A 14,521-nucleotide genomic window follows, 5' to 3' on the forward strand; every position below is an offset into this window, starting at 1 on the left:
GATGATTTGATTCTTTCAATTAGCTGTGAAAGCATAAAGTCTCTTCACTAATCAAGGTTCTAATCAGGTTCAAGTCAGTTATAAGAAAAAAATTTGCATTCCAGTGTCCAAAAAGAGTATCCCAGAATGGCTTACTGAATTTATTTGTCCAAAGGACCAATAATTGGGCCATCCAGGTCCTTTGGATGCTGGAAATGTCTGATAGACAATAGCATGTTGTTGGCATTTGTTGTTAAGTTATTTGCGGTAATGCTAGGCTAACAGACTTAACTGTTGGGTATGGACAAAAGCAGAGGTGAGAAATACGAGGTGGAGATGATTGCAGAAAGGGACACTGGGGAGGAGATAATAAAAGAAGAGGATCTTGAGGAGAGAATAGAGAAGAGGTAATGAAAAGAAAGAAGGTAAGCATGGTGGAAATTAGAGGAGGCACAGACCTGGAAGTAGACAGAGTTTTGGTGAAGTGGTTTAAAGGTGACATAGGTCAAGGTCAAGTCTGCATTATTAGAGTCACCCTGGGATCACCTGTCATGGAGGCTATCCTAGTTTGCTCTCTTCTCCACTTGTTATTTTATTTCTCTGTCTCTGCATGCTAGCTAAAGAGAAGCAATAGAAGATTCCAGCATTTTGATTCAGGAAGGGGGTGGGTCCAGGGGGAGACTGACAGGAGCCCCTGTAAAAGAAAAGAGACCTGTGGAAACTGCCAACCACCCAAGAGGAGGCAGTAAAAGGTAGAGGGCTATTGAAAAGTCTTCTGGTGGGGTGCCTGGGTGGCTCAGTTGGTTAAGCATCTGACTCTTGGTTTCTGCTCAGGTCATGATTTCCTAGTTGGTGAGTTCAAGCCTTGCATCAGCGACTCTGTGCTGACAGTGTGGAGCCTGCTTGGGATTCTCTCTCTGTCTCTTCCCTGCTCTCTCTCTCTCTCTCTCTCAAAATAAATAAATAAATAAAATTAAAAAAATTTTTTAAAAAAGAAAGATCTCTTGGTAGTATCACTCCTGCTATAATTCTAAGAGTACGTGCTCAGCCATTTGACTCTCCAATCAATGCTTTTGTGAAAGAACCTCAGATTGTCTGTCGGTGAAATGGCGTGTAGGGTGAGGCAAGATCCACCATAACTCCTGAAGTTTAGGAACCATGTACCCTTTAATTTTTTAAATTTGTAAGAGGGTCGCTGAGCTGATCCGGGACAAACTGAGAAGCCTGAGCATGTCTCTCTCTCTATACATGTGTATGTAGATAGACAGATAAAATCTTATTAAAAATAGATTTACATATATTTTAATAACATGATTATGGTTGTGCTGCATGGTAATTGGTGATATATGGTAAGCAGCTGACAGACATGACATACACAATAAATATGGCTTTCCAGAGCCTTACCAGGTTTCTGGTTTTTGCATTCTATTCGTTTGACCACCTATAATAAATGTCTATATTGAGAGCATTTCCTGATACCAGGCTCTAATTCCTATCATAATCTCTAAATTAAGTCTAACTGGTAAATCATCTTCATGTACCCAGGAATTGAACATGGGATTGGGAAACATCTGGTTATTTACTGATCCACTCTACTTTTGAGATTTCTGGAATTTGAACTCGTCACTGGAAGAAGGAAAGCAAATTTATAAAGGGGACAAAGAGTTTCCTGAAAGTAAAGGATTGAGACTCCAACACACTGACTTTGAAGTTCAAACTCCTTAGAGTCTTGTGTTTAGAATGAGATTTCAGGACTTAAATAATCCTTTAGCTTTGAGAAAAAAGCCATGTTTTCTGGCTTATTCTTAGTGGTGAGACAAGCTTAATGACACAAATGTTAAACTGTAAGGCTCTCACTGTGGATACATCGTAAGTTCATAGTCTAAATAATTAGATATCATTAGGTGTCTCTTCCCTTCCAAGTTGTTTCTTTTCCCTAACATTAGATGCCTTACTAGATTTTAAGTTGCTTGGGAGCAAGAATCATTACTTAATGCTTCTCTATATCTTTGGTGCCCAAACAGTATCTGGCACATGGCAGATGTCAATGGTTGTTGGTTGGCTGGTTGAATAAATGAATGGATGAATGTTGGCCTACAAATTTATTCTACCTTTTTATGTGGTTCTATTTCACTTCAAGTTGAGGACCAAACTAGAGTCTCTTGGGCTATTGAAATATAACATGCTGTTGAAATATGTCGTGAGGGTTCAGGATCTTTTGTTAATTTTTTAAGGATAACTACTGAGTTTTGGTGGAAAAGGGTCAACCCTGGCATATCCCAAATGCAGTAATGGGTTGCCCAATCTCCCTGGTTCTTATACCCCATGTTCTCCTCATTTAGTTCTACACTGACATCCAGCCAATATTGATTTTCTAAACCTCTCTGATCCATCTCTGCTCATTAAATTAATTCTTTTTTTCTTCACCTCTGTGTACCTTCTCTTGAGCACATATCTTTTTTTCCCTTTCTTCTCTTTCTCTCTCTGCCTCTCCCCTTTACCTTCCTTTCCTCCCCTCCCCTCCCCTTTTCTCCCCTCCCCTCTCCTCCCCTCCCCTTCCCTTCCCTTCCCCACCAGACCTGGTCTCTTGACTCATGAGACATAATTATTTTATCACTTTTAAGTGCTCACATTTGTAGTAAACTACTTACCTATAGGGAAAAGAGGCTGATATAATGATAATTAAGGGGAACACGTTCCATTAAGACTCCTTCTCCATTTTTTTTTCTTGATATTCCCAGAGAGAGACAAGCAATAGACTGGGTTGGTGAGAGAATACAGATGGCTGGTAAAAATGGGAAAAATGTTTAACATTACTGACAATGATATACAAATTGATATAATTATGAATGTCAGTATTTACCTCTCAGACTCAGAAGGGTTAAGGAAAAGGGATAAACAGGGATTTCTTGTATTTCTCTGCTGATAACAGAATATTAACTTTTTTATGGGAAGTCATTTAGCAAAATATCTCAAAATTTAAAAATATATATTTCTTTTGACCTAGCAATTCTACTTTATGGACTTAACCTTAAAGAAATAAACAGAGGCACCTGGGTGGCTCAGTCGGTTAAGGGTCCGACTTCGGCTCAGGTCATGAACTCACAGTTTGTGAGTTTGAGCCCCACATCAGGCTCTGTGCTGACAGCTCAGGGCCTGGAATCTGCTTTGGATTCTGTGTCTCCCTCTCTCTCTGCCCCTTCCCTGCTCATGCTCTGTCTCTCTCTGTCTCTCAAAAATAAATAAATGTTAAAAAAAAAAGAAATAATCAGAGATGTGCACAAAGATTTATATGAAAAAGTTCACTACATGATTATTTATAGTAGTAAAAATATATACAATACATAAATAAATTATGGCCCATTAAATATGATATATTAGGCACATTATGAGGAAATGCTTAGGACATACTGTTGGGTTATAAAAATCAGGGAACAAAACAGTATGTATTTTTTGACCTGATGTAAAGATGTATACAGAAATGTTAGGCATACATGCACTTATATTAATAGCCATTCTCCTGGGATGGAGGGATTAAGAGTGATTTTATTTCTTTACTTGTAATTATTGATACATTCTGCTTTTTCCATGATTGTACTGTTTTACTATTTAAAATCATTTTATTTTTTATGATTTTATTATTATTCTTTTAATGTTTTATTCTCACATTAGATAACATACAGTGTAGTCTTGGTTTCAGGAGTAGAATCCAGTGATTCACAACTTACATAAAACACCCAGTGCTCATCCCAACAAGTGCCCTCCTCAATTCCCATCACCCATTTTCTCCACCTCCATCAACCCTCAGTTCTCTGTATTTAAGAGTCTCTTATGGTTTGCCTCATTTTAAAAGTTGTCTGTGGCAGATGGAGGTGAAAAAAGCAGCAATTCCTACATACATGTCTCTTTGACTTCGCTGTGCCTCCTAGCAAGAGATGGTCTATTTCCCCACCTCCTAACTCTGATCTGGACTTGTGACTTGCTTTGACCAATGGATGCACCAGAAATAATGTACAATTTCTGAGGTTAGGCCCTAAGAAGCCTGTGGCTTCCACTTTGTTCCCTTGAAGTGCTGCCCCAAAACCACCATGTAAGGAAACCAGTCTAGCCTACTAGAAGATAAGAAACCTCACCGAGGAGAACCATGGCCCCCCAGTCAATAGCCAGGGCCAACTGCCAGACATCAGTGAAGAAGTCAGAGACTCTCTCCAGCTGAATGCAGCAAAATAGGTGGGCCCAGGTGAGTCTAGCAGAAAAACCTCAGCCCACAGAAGCATGAGAAATAATAAATTGTTGCTTCAAGCACTGAGTTTTGGGGTGAATTGCTACTCAGAAATAGATGTGAAACAGCAATATAACCTTTAATTTTAAAAAATGAAGTCATAGGCTGGCTATGGTTGTCAATCTAGCTTTCAAGGATCTTAAAAATATTGCCTCAGAAATGTAAATAGAAGCATTATGGCTGTCACAGTATAGTTTATGTTTTGGAAGAAAGACTGATGAGAAGAGACTGTGGTGGTTTGCAGTGGGTCAGGAAATAGGTAGCGAGTATGGCTTTTTATATGTGTGGCTTTTCCTCATTGAAAGAGCACAATGTCTCTAGAGTATCTGTAGATGGCTCCAAATGGACCTCTAGCTGGATGTCAGCAAATCCTTGGATCCTCCTTCCTGTGAGTGCTGCAGAAGGGAGTGCTTGGCCAAATTCCGACGTGTCTTTCAGAACTTTCTTACCCAGTCGAACCTCCAGGGGTAGAGGAGGAGAGTGCCATAATATTTTTGAAGATATTCTCAAAACCTTTATTTCTTATCCAGAGAAATAAGGAATATTAAACAGAAATGGTACAAAAATCTGTTGACTATTTTTTCTGATGTCTATATGAGAAAGTTTCCATGATATCTTCCCAATATTTCAGCCCCTAGTCATCCACATATCATTATAGGAATGAAAACTTGAAGATAAGTCTCATGAGTCTGTCTCAGATGTCAGCGTGAGTTCAGCAGTAGAGTGTTAGAGCTACCAGGGCCCTTGGAGATGATCTAATTCTATGGCATCATTCAAAGAACAACACAGTCTAAGACTGAGACAACTATTGTGGCTTACTTCAGGTCACCAATGAGTGACTTTGTGGCACAGAGCTGGGAGCAAACCTAGGTCTCTCTGTTCCCGTGCTTTGTACTCTGTGTGATGTTGGACTACTTCTTCAAGCCTAAATGAAATCAGAGATGTGGGATGAGACACTGTCTTTGTTAATTTTAGGTACATTTCACATTTCAGCGGGATTATTGGTTGTAAAACAGGGAAGTCCAGAAAGTTATACAGCCAAAATGTTTTATGCAATAATATAATTAAACCATAAAAAATAGCAAAGTGATTCCTTTCTCTGGATGCAAGGATGCTCGCGACCACCAAGAATGAATGCTGTTTGGATTCAGTGGCACAGGTTGTGTTCTCTTCAGCAAAACTGCTTCCAAAGCCAGATGTCTGGTGATGGCTGCTGACTCTCTCCTCTTCCTCCTGGGTAATGGATATTTATTATAATACTAAGCAGGAGCATGTGGGGATTGGTGAAAGAAACCTGACAACATCTAATTTCAATATTCAATATTTTGCAGTTTGTCTCCCCCAAGCATAACCCTCATGAATATCTTACTCACTGACATATTCCTCTACAATCAGTCCCCAGTATTATTTTGTGTCTTCCATACTGAGCTCTGGCCAAGAGCCCTGAACTGGGAATGAGGCTTCAAAGCTGCATCAGCAAATACAAGAATGATGATCTATTGTCACATGCCCAAACCTGGCAGTTATGCCCATAAATCAGAGTCCAGGAGTTAGTTCTGCTCTGAGGTCTCCTCCTTCTTTCTGCTGTACTTCCACCTTGGAATTAAGAATTTCTGGCTCAGAATTAGGGAAGAATTTAAACCACTGGATCTTTCTGGAGTTTTCTGATGCCAACCGAGGCATCTGGGGTGTAACCCCAGCACTCCCTTTTGGCATCAAGTTTGGGCCAAGGCTCCATGATGTCTGAGCTTTCTTCAGTCCTGACAGGCTTTAGTGTTTTTGGCCCTCTGAGTTCTCATTTATCTCACTCTTCCGCCAGCAAGATGATAAGTTATGCTTACACAAATCTGGCAGGGGCCCAGCGTATTTGGGGGCTGTTATTTTTTGTTGGTGTGGAGCCCTGTCTACTTGCTCTTTGTGGGGTCTGGTCTGGAGGTCTGGTGCTAGGATTAGAGGTCTGGGCAACATGTGGATCAAGAGCTGGAAAACCTGATAAGTGAATGCAACCTTTGTTTTTGGAGAAAATTTTCATTAAGGTCAAAGGCATGCATGGCATTTAGAGCAGGAGTCAGAACCCAGGAAGTCAGGAGTTGAGTAGACCCTGAGACAAAGTGAGGGGTAGAAGCATAATTGGGAGCAAAGGAAGAAGGTCTAATAATGCAAAGGATGCAAATTTTGGCTAAAGAGCTCTGTCTGCCTGATACTTTGTAAAAATGAAGTTAGTCGTCCACATTTAACTGTAGGATATTTCACATTCACATCCAGATTTCCATCTCTTCTTGAAGCACCACGTAAGCTCAGGTAAAATAAGACTATCCCATCTAGAGTTTTCCCTCCGACCACTTAATTTACCCCAGAGGAAAATGCTCGTTTCAGGTTTGCATTTCTTGGTCCTCAATTTCCATTTTCTTCACAAAGCATTTGCTAGAGTACAAAAGACACACTATTCTTTTCTCTGAGTTTTCTTCTTGAGGAATGGTTATTGTTTAAATCAAGGACGCTACTTGAGAAAACAGAATTCTATCCAACATTCCTGATGCTGTCTCTTTCTATTTCATATTATGATTTTCTAGTTGCCAAAATCTTTCACATGAATCCTACACTCAAGCCTGTTTTGGGGGGAGAAATAATATATAAAAGCCCATGCTTGGTCTTGGTGTCATCATTTTAAGGAGCTAACACAGGTTTTCCAAGAAATTTCTTTTTCTTTTTTTCTTTTTCTTTTTTTTCTTTCTTTTTCTTTTTCTTTTTCTTTCTTTTTCTTTTCCTTCCTTCCTTCCTTCCTTCCTTCCTTCCTTCCTTCCTTCCTTCCTTCCTTCCTTCCCTCCCTCCCTCCCTCCCTCCTTCCTTCCTTCGTTTCTTTCTTTCTAAGGACTCCTTTTGTGTTCTGGTCCAAGATAGAGGTATAGGAAGTCCCTAAACTCACCTCCTCCACAGACATGCAAAATCTACACCTATTTATAGAGAAATTCCTCCTAAAGAACTGAGGGCTGATTGAACATCTTCTGCACAACAAAAGATAGAGAGACCACATAGAGAAGAGCAAGAGAGATGAAGACAAGGTAATGAAGGGAACCCCACACTCAATGTTGCCAGCTGCAATGGGGAGAAATAGTACTGAGAGACCATGAGCAAATTTGTCTGTCCAGAGGCACAGAAGAAAGCTGCAGTTTAAAAGAGCAACTGATATATAAAGTAACCAGCACTAGAGTCCTGCTAAATGGTGGGGGAGCTGCTGGAACTCTCCCCTCACCGCCAGGGTGGGACTTGCATTGCAAGTCACAACTCCCCCAAGTGCCTGGCCTCCCTATTTCCTTTCCTTGAGCCTTCCCCCTAATAAAAATCCCAGGGTTTTGAATCCCACCTTGGCAGCTGCAGCTCAGAGGACTCAAAATAGCACAAAATGCTTTATTATTTTTCCAATGTGGACGGATGCTGGCATAATAAACACAAACCCTTGAGAGTGTTACTGAATTAATAAGCAGTTTTTGGTTTTTATGTATTTATATTTACATCTCACATGTTTGCACTTCTTTTCAACCCTCCTGCTGTCAACCCTCCTCCAGACTTCTGTCATCTTTCTCCAGGGTCCTTGATCCCCCAAGGGTCTCCCTGAAAGTGTCCTTGCTCCCTCTACTTCATTCCCCAGATGGTACCCAGGGAATGCTTCCTAAATGCATATCTGTAACCAACAAATCCTTTCTTAATTCTTTTAGTGAATGAGCAGGCCTTGGTAGGATAAAATTATTATGAATTTCTGTTCTTTTTCCCCTGGACCTTCAAACCTGCATTTCTGCACCTACTTGTTCTCCATTCCTGGATGAAATCTCGGGCAGATTCTGCAGCTCTTTTGAGTACTCTAGGAATAACCAAATAGGCCTTTTGCTTTTGCAGGTAAAAGCTAGTTCCATCAAATTATTTCCCAACCCCGCCCCCAACTAGGCCCACATAAGTTTGGAAGCCTCCCTGTGGGAGGGGCCTTTGCACTTACCTTCCCAGTCAGATTCTGTTCTAGTCACCTTCAAGTCACATAAATGTCACTTCCACAGGGGAGATTTTTCTGTTTTCATCTTAACCTTCAACAAATGGTAAATATACAGTTATTTCTATGAATCGTTGTTTAATGTTTTCCTCCCCAACTAGACTATAATCCCCATGAGGGCAGAGAATATGTTTATTTTATTGGTGGCCCAGATCCTGGCCCCTTAATAATATTCACTCAATAAATATTTATTTTGATAAATAAATATGAAAAATGTTTCTTAATGGGTACTGGAAAATATGACAACTATCTTGGAAGTGTAAAGGATGTTTAAAAGGGGCCCTTTTGGGGCACCTGGGTGGCTCAGTTAAACATCCAACTTTGGCTCAGGTCATGATCTTATAGTCTGAGTTTAAGCCCCGGGTCCGGCTCTGTGCTGACAGCTCAGAGCCTGGGGCCTGCTTTGGATTCTGTGTCTCCCTTTCTCTCTGCCCCTTCCCAGCTCGCTCTCTGTCTCTCTCTCAAAGATAAACATAAATTTTTTTAAAAAAGGGGTCCTTTTTTTTACTGAAGTAGAGTTGACACACAATGTTACATTAGTTTCAAGTGTATAACATAGTGATTCAACAGCTCTATATGTTATGTTCACCACAAGTGTAGTTACAACCTGTCACCATATAACACCATTACTATATCATTGACTATATTCCCTGTGCTGTACCTTTCATCCTGTGACTTATTCATGTCATCACTGGAAGTCTGTACCTTCCATGCCCCTTAACCCATATGCCCATCCCCAACCCCCTCCCCTATAACAACGACCAGTTTGTTCTCTGTATCTATGGGTCTGATTCTGCTTTTTTGGCTTATTCATTTGTTTTGTTTCTTAGATTCCATATATAAGTGAAATTCTATGGTATTTGTCTTTCTCTTATTTCACTTAGCATAATACCCTCCAGGCCCATCCGCGTTCTGACAAGTGGTAATATCTCATCCTTTTTATGACTAATATTCCATTACACACACACACACACACACACACACGCGCACGCATATAGCTGTGTCTTCTTTATCCATTCTTCTAACCGTGGACTCCAGTATCTTAGCTATTATACATGATACTGCAATAAACATAGGGGTACATATATCTTTTCAAATTAGCGTTTTTGTTTTCTTGGGTAAATACCCAGAATTCGATTTTTAAACAAACTACATACTGCTTTTCACAGTGGCCGCACCATTTTACATTCCCACCAACAGTACGCAGTTTGCTTTTTCTATATATCTTTGCCAATACCTGTTATTTCTTATGATTTTTTAAAGTTTATTTATTTTGAGAGAGAAAGAGAGAGTAAGTGGGGAGGGACAGAGAGAGAGGAGGAGAGAGAATCCCAAGCAGGCTCCACACTGTCAGTGCAGAGTCCAATGTGGGGCTTGAACTCATGACAGTGAGATCATGACCTGAGCTGAAATCAAGAGCTGGATGCTTGATTGAGCCACTCAGGCACCCCTCTTTCTTATCTTTTTGATACTATCCATTCTCACCAGTGTGAGGAAGTATGTCATTGTGGTTTTGATTTGTATTTCCTTGATGATGAGTGATGTTAAACATCTTTGCTTGTGTCTTTTGGCCACTTGTATGTCTTCTTTGGAAAAATATCTGTTTAGGTTCTTATATGACTGTTTCTTTTGGTATTGAGTTGTATAAGTTCTTTATTTTGGATAAGAATTCCAATATCAATATATTGATATATATTTGATCTATTTCTATCTTTATGTCTGTTAATATTTGCTGCATATATTTAGGTGCTGTTATGTTGCATAGGTATTTACAATTGTTATATCCTCTTTTTGGATTGATCTCTTTATCATTATATAGTGCCCTTTGTCTCTTGTTATAGTCTTTGTTTTAAAATCTATTTTGTCTGATATAATTATTGCTACTGTAGTTTTTTTTTTGCTTCCATTTGCATGGAATATCTTTTTCCATTATTTTACTTTTTGTCTGTATGTGTATTTAGGTCTGAAGCAAGTCTCTTGTAGGCAGTGTATAGATAACTCTTCTTTTTTTAACCATTCAGTCATCCTATTTCTTTTGACTAGAACATTTAGTCCATTTACATTTAAAATCATCATTGATAGGTATATACTTATTGCCATTTTATTGTTTTCTGGTTGTTTTTTCTAGGGCTTCTCTCTTCCTTTCTTCTTGCTCTCTTCACTTGTGGTTTGATGGCTTTCTTTAGTGTTACACTTGAATTTCTTTCTCTATTTTTGTGTATCTATTACAGGTTTTTGATTTGTGCTCACCACTGGTTTCATACATAATATCCTATGTGTATAGCAGTCTATATTAAGCTGATGGTCACTTAAATTTGAATACATACTAAAAGCACTAAATTTTACTCCCTTCTCCATGTTTTATGTATATGATGTAATATTTTACATATTTTCATTTTGTGTATCTCTTGACTAATTTTGTAGATATAATTGATTTTATTACTTTTACATTCTAAATATACTGGCTTTATCAGTGATTAATCTACTACCTTTACTACATGTTTGATTTGATTTGTGAATTTTTTCCTTTTATAATTTTCTTACTTTTAGTTTGGCCCTTTCTTTGCACTTAAATAATTCACTTTAACTTTTTTTTTTTTTGTAAGGCTCGTTTCATGGTAATAAAATCCTTTAACTTCTGTTTGTTTGGAAAACTCTTTATCTCTCCTTCAGTTTTGAATGACAACCTTGCTGTATAGAATATCCTGGATTGTAGGGTTTTTTTTTTTTTCTTTTCAGTACTTTGAATATACCCTGCCACTCTCTTCTGGCCTGTGAAGTTTTTCCTGAAAAATTAGCTGACAACCTTATGGGATTCCCCTTGCATTTAACTGTTTCCTTTTGATGATTTTAAAACTCTATTATTATTTTTTGCCATTTTGATTATTATGTGTGTTGGTACTGACCTCCTTGGGTTAATCTTGTTAGGAGCTCTCTGTGATTCCTGGGATCTGTGTGTCTGTTTCCTTCTTCATATTAGGGAAAATTTCAGTATTATTTCTTCAAGTAAGTTTCTTCCTCCTTCTCTCTTTTCTCCTTCTGGGATCCCTATAATGTGAATGTTTCGTGCTTGATGATGTTACAGAGTTCCCTTAACCTATTCTCATTTTTTATTATTCTTTTTTTTTCTTTTTGCTGTTCAGCTTGGTTGCTTTCAATTACCCTGTCTTCCAATTGCTGATCCATTCTTTCACATTTTCTAATCTGTTGATTTGCTCTCCGTATAGTTTTTTCATTTCGCTATTGAATTCTTCAGCTCTGGCTGCTTTTTTTTATATTTTCTATGTCTTTGCTGAGGTACTCATTCAGTCTATCTATTCTTTCCTCAAGTTTAGTGAGTATTTTTATGACCATTACTTTGAACCCTTTATCAGCAATATTGCTTATCTCTGTTTCATTTAGCTTTTTTTACTGTGATTTTGTTTTGTTCTTTCATTTGGAACATATTCCTCTGTCTCCTCATTTTTTCTAACTCTCTGTGTTTGCTTCTATGTATTAGGCAAGTCAGCTATGTCTCCTGATCTTGAAAATAAATAATGGTCTTATGTAGAAGAAGTCATGTGGTACCCTGTAGTGCAATCCCCCTGGTCACCAGGACCAGGTACTACAGGGTGTTCCCTCTGTGAACTGTGTGTGTCTTCCTGTTGTGGCTGAGCTGTGACTGCTTTGCCTGCTGTGGGCACACTGGGCAGGGTTTTCTTTCTGCATTGTTGAGAAGAGTGGCTGCAGCTGGTTGCAGGTTGGTGGGCAGGGCTAGCAGTCAGCCTTGCTGTCTGAATTAGCCTGTGTGCTATAGTTTTATGTGCATTGAAGGGCAGGGCTTGCTCCCTGCACAGCCAGTTAAGAGGCCCAGCTGTGGGAACTATAGATGCATTGGTGTGTGTGTGTTATCTCCCTTTCACTTGGGGCAGGAGTTACTTTGGAGTGGTGCTGGTCCCAGTCAGGGATGTCTGCCAGGTGTGGTGGAACAAGAGCTGCTTTGGTGGGATGCTTGAAGAGGTGGGTGGGTTGGGTGGTGTGGGTACATCATGTGGGGGCAGGGCACATGATGCTAGCAAGATAGGTGGAGATTGTTAGTGCTGGCTCCTGCTAGTGTTTGGCTATCTGGGCTGGGGGAGGGGGAAATGGCACCTGCCAGCACTTTTGCTCCTGGAGAAATCTCCTGCAGATCCCTGCCCCACCAGCACACATTCTAAGATTAGTCAATAGCTCACTATATACATATATGCCAGGTGCTTTTCAAACTGCTACTTATGTGCTGTGTCGTGGGCTTAGCTATTTGGTATGCCGGCTCTTTAAAGGGCGGGAACTCGGTGTTCTTATCATCCTCCTGCTCTCCCAGAGTTAAGTCCTGCTGAAAGCTCCTGGAGTTAAGCTCTACTGGTTTTCAGAGCCAGGTTTATGGGGACTTGTCTTCCCAGTGCAGGTCCCTAGGTTGGGTGGTATCCAGTGTGGGGTATGATCCCCTCACTCCTCTATGCTTTCAATGTCCCTTCTGTTTGTGATTAGTCACACCCAGGGTTTGGTTCCCAACAACATCTCCACACCTCCTACCCTTTTCGATGTGGCATTCTCTCTATGACTAGCTGTAGAAGATGTTTTCTGCCAGTCTTCAGGTCATTTTCAGATAAGTTGTACAGGTGTAGCTGTTGCCTTGGTGTGTGCATGGGATGAGGTGAGCTCAGGATCCTCCTACTCCACCATGTTTCTGGTTCCCTCCTTTAATGAAATTATATAAAAGTTTATTTTGAATGCAGAAGTAGAACAGTGAAAAGAGCAGACAAACTGCATATCAAAAGGGGAACAACATTGCTTGAGGTGGGAACTAATTAGAAGAATGTTTTATTTGCTGATATACACATTCTTTCTTTGCTATTTCAAGTCTTAGAAAATAAAATAATGAACTATTTATGCTAAATAACTATTGTCTTCCAAATTTCAACCAGGGCAGGTCTTGTGTTGAGATACAGGTACTGAAAAACAGATGGGGGTTAGAGAACCTACTCTGGAAGCAATAGCCTCAGAAACTACAAGAGATTCCAGATTAGTTTCAAGTGATTTCATATGCTTTCATCTGTGTGAAAGCCTTTTCTGACTGCTTCAAAGGAATTACCATTAGCACAACACTTGAATATAAAGTTCAGTATCTGTCTCTTCCCCCCCGCCCCCAAAAAATATTTTGGAATCTCTTTCCATAACTGGGACATCACCATTTCTGCATCTCTCACTTAGCTGAATATCACACAGTCCCCTTGAGGGTTGTTATTAAAACATTTAACAATTTACGAAATCACAGAATTTTGAAAAAAAAAGGATATAGGCCAATTTTCCTCTTGATTTAAAATTATTCACAAATAGAGTTTTTGGATCAGCTGGAGCTCCCTCAGCACTCGGTCACATTTACCACTATGTTTGTACTACAAGTCAACTTGTTCTAGAAGATCTTGGTTTGGTCACATCACTCTTTATAAACATAGAAAGCCTAACTCTCACCACAAAGATGATTTATTATTACTTATGATAAACATGTAATATTTGCATACTGTGAAGTATTTAAGTAAATCACATTAAGATAGGTGGACAACATTCTCAGAAGATAATTGTAACATATTTAAACAAATAGAACATGTAATTCTTGCACTGTTCCTGTAAAAAAAATCATTTCTTCATCCAAAACTAGGTTTGGTTACTAACTGTCTGTGATGATGGAAATATTCTGTAATACCTGTACTGTTTAATATACAATACATAAATTCAGAGAAAAGTGAGCCAGCCTTGAATGCTTCATTCATTCATTCATTCATTCATTCATTCATTCATTCATTAGCTGAGAGTCTTGTTTGGCTCAGGCACTGGACACACAATGTCAGGCAAGACACTGCCCCTACCCATAAGTTACATGAGTTGATAACTCATCAGACAAGTGGGATACTATACAATGAGTTGGTTGCAGGGTACTGAAAAAGGGCACAGAGAGACAGACATTTAACCCAGATGAGTAAAGGGGGTTGGTGATTTACAACTTGGAGCATGTTATGCACTTCAATTAATTTTTCATAGTAGATAGGCCTCATTCTCATTTTTTAAATGAGGGAACTTAGTTTCAAAAGCTCTGTGATTTACACCCCCCCTCATGAAATCTATCCAACCAGATTTTGTTGCAAAATTCATACGCTTTCTATTATCCAAAAATGCTAATCAGCAGCTCTTCAAAGAAG

General features: G+C 39.3%; 1 long non-coding RNA gene across 2 annotated transcripts in view; it reads right to left on the reverse strand.

Annotated features, from left to right (window-relative positions):
- Window positions 1-5,303: 5,303 nt before the first annotated feature.
- Window positions 5,304-14,521, reverse strand: part of LOC113604809 (uncharacterized) — a 28,319-nt gene continuing 19,101 nt past the window's right edge. The window contains exons 3-4 of one of the 2 annotated variants that reach the window (XR_003426835.2): window positions 8,281-8,337; window positions 5,304-5,494 (exon numbers count right to left, since the gene is read on the reverse strand). This is a non-coding gene — a long non-coding RNA (uncharacterized LOC113604809). Of the gene's footprint in view, window positions 5,495-8,280; window positions 8,338-9,029; window positions 13,023-14,521 lie in introns of those variants that run through there. The other variant, XR_008297653.1, reaches the window with a different exon arrangement.

The sequence above is a fragment of the Acinonyx jubatus genome, chromosome C2, assembly GCF_027475565.1.
Source record: "Acinonyx jubatus isolate Ajub_Pintada_27869175 chromosome C2, VMU_Ajub_asm_v1.0, whole genome shotgun sequence".
NCBI classification, from domain to species: Eukaryota; Metazoa; Chordata; class Mammalia; order Carnivora; family Felidae; genus Acinonyx; species Acinonyx jubatus.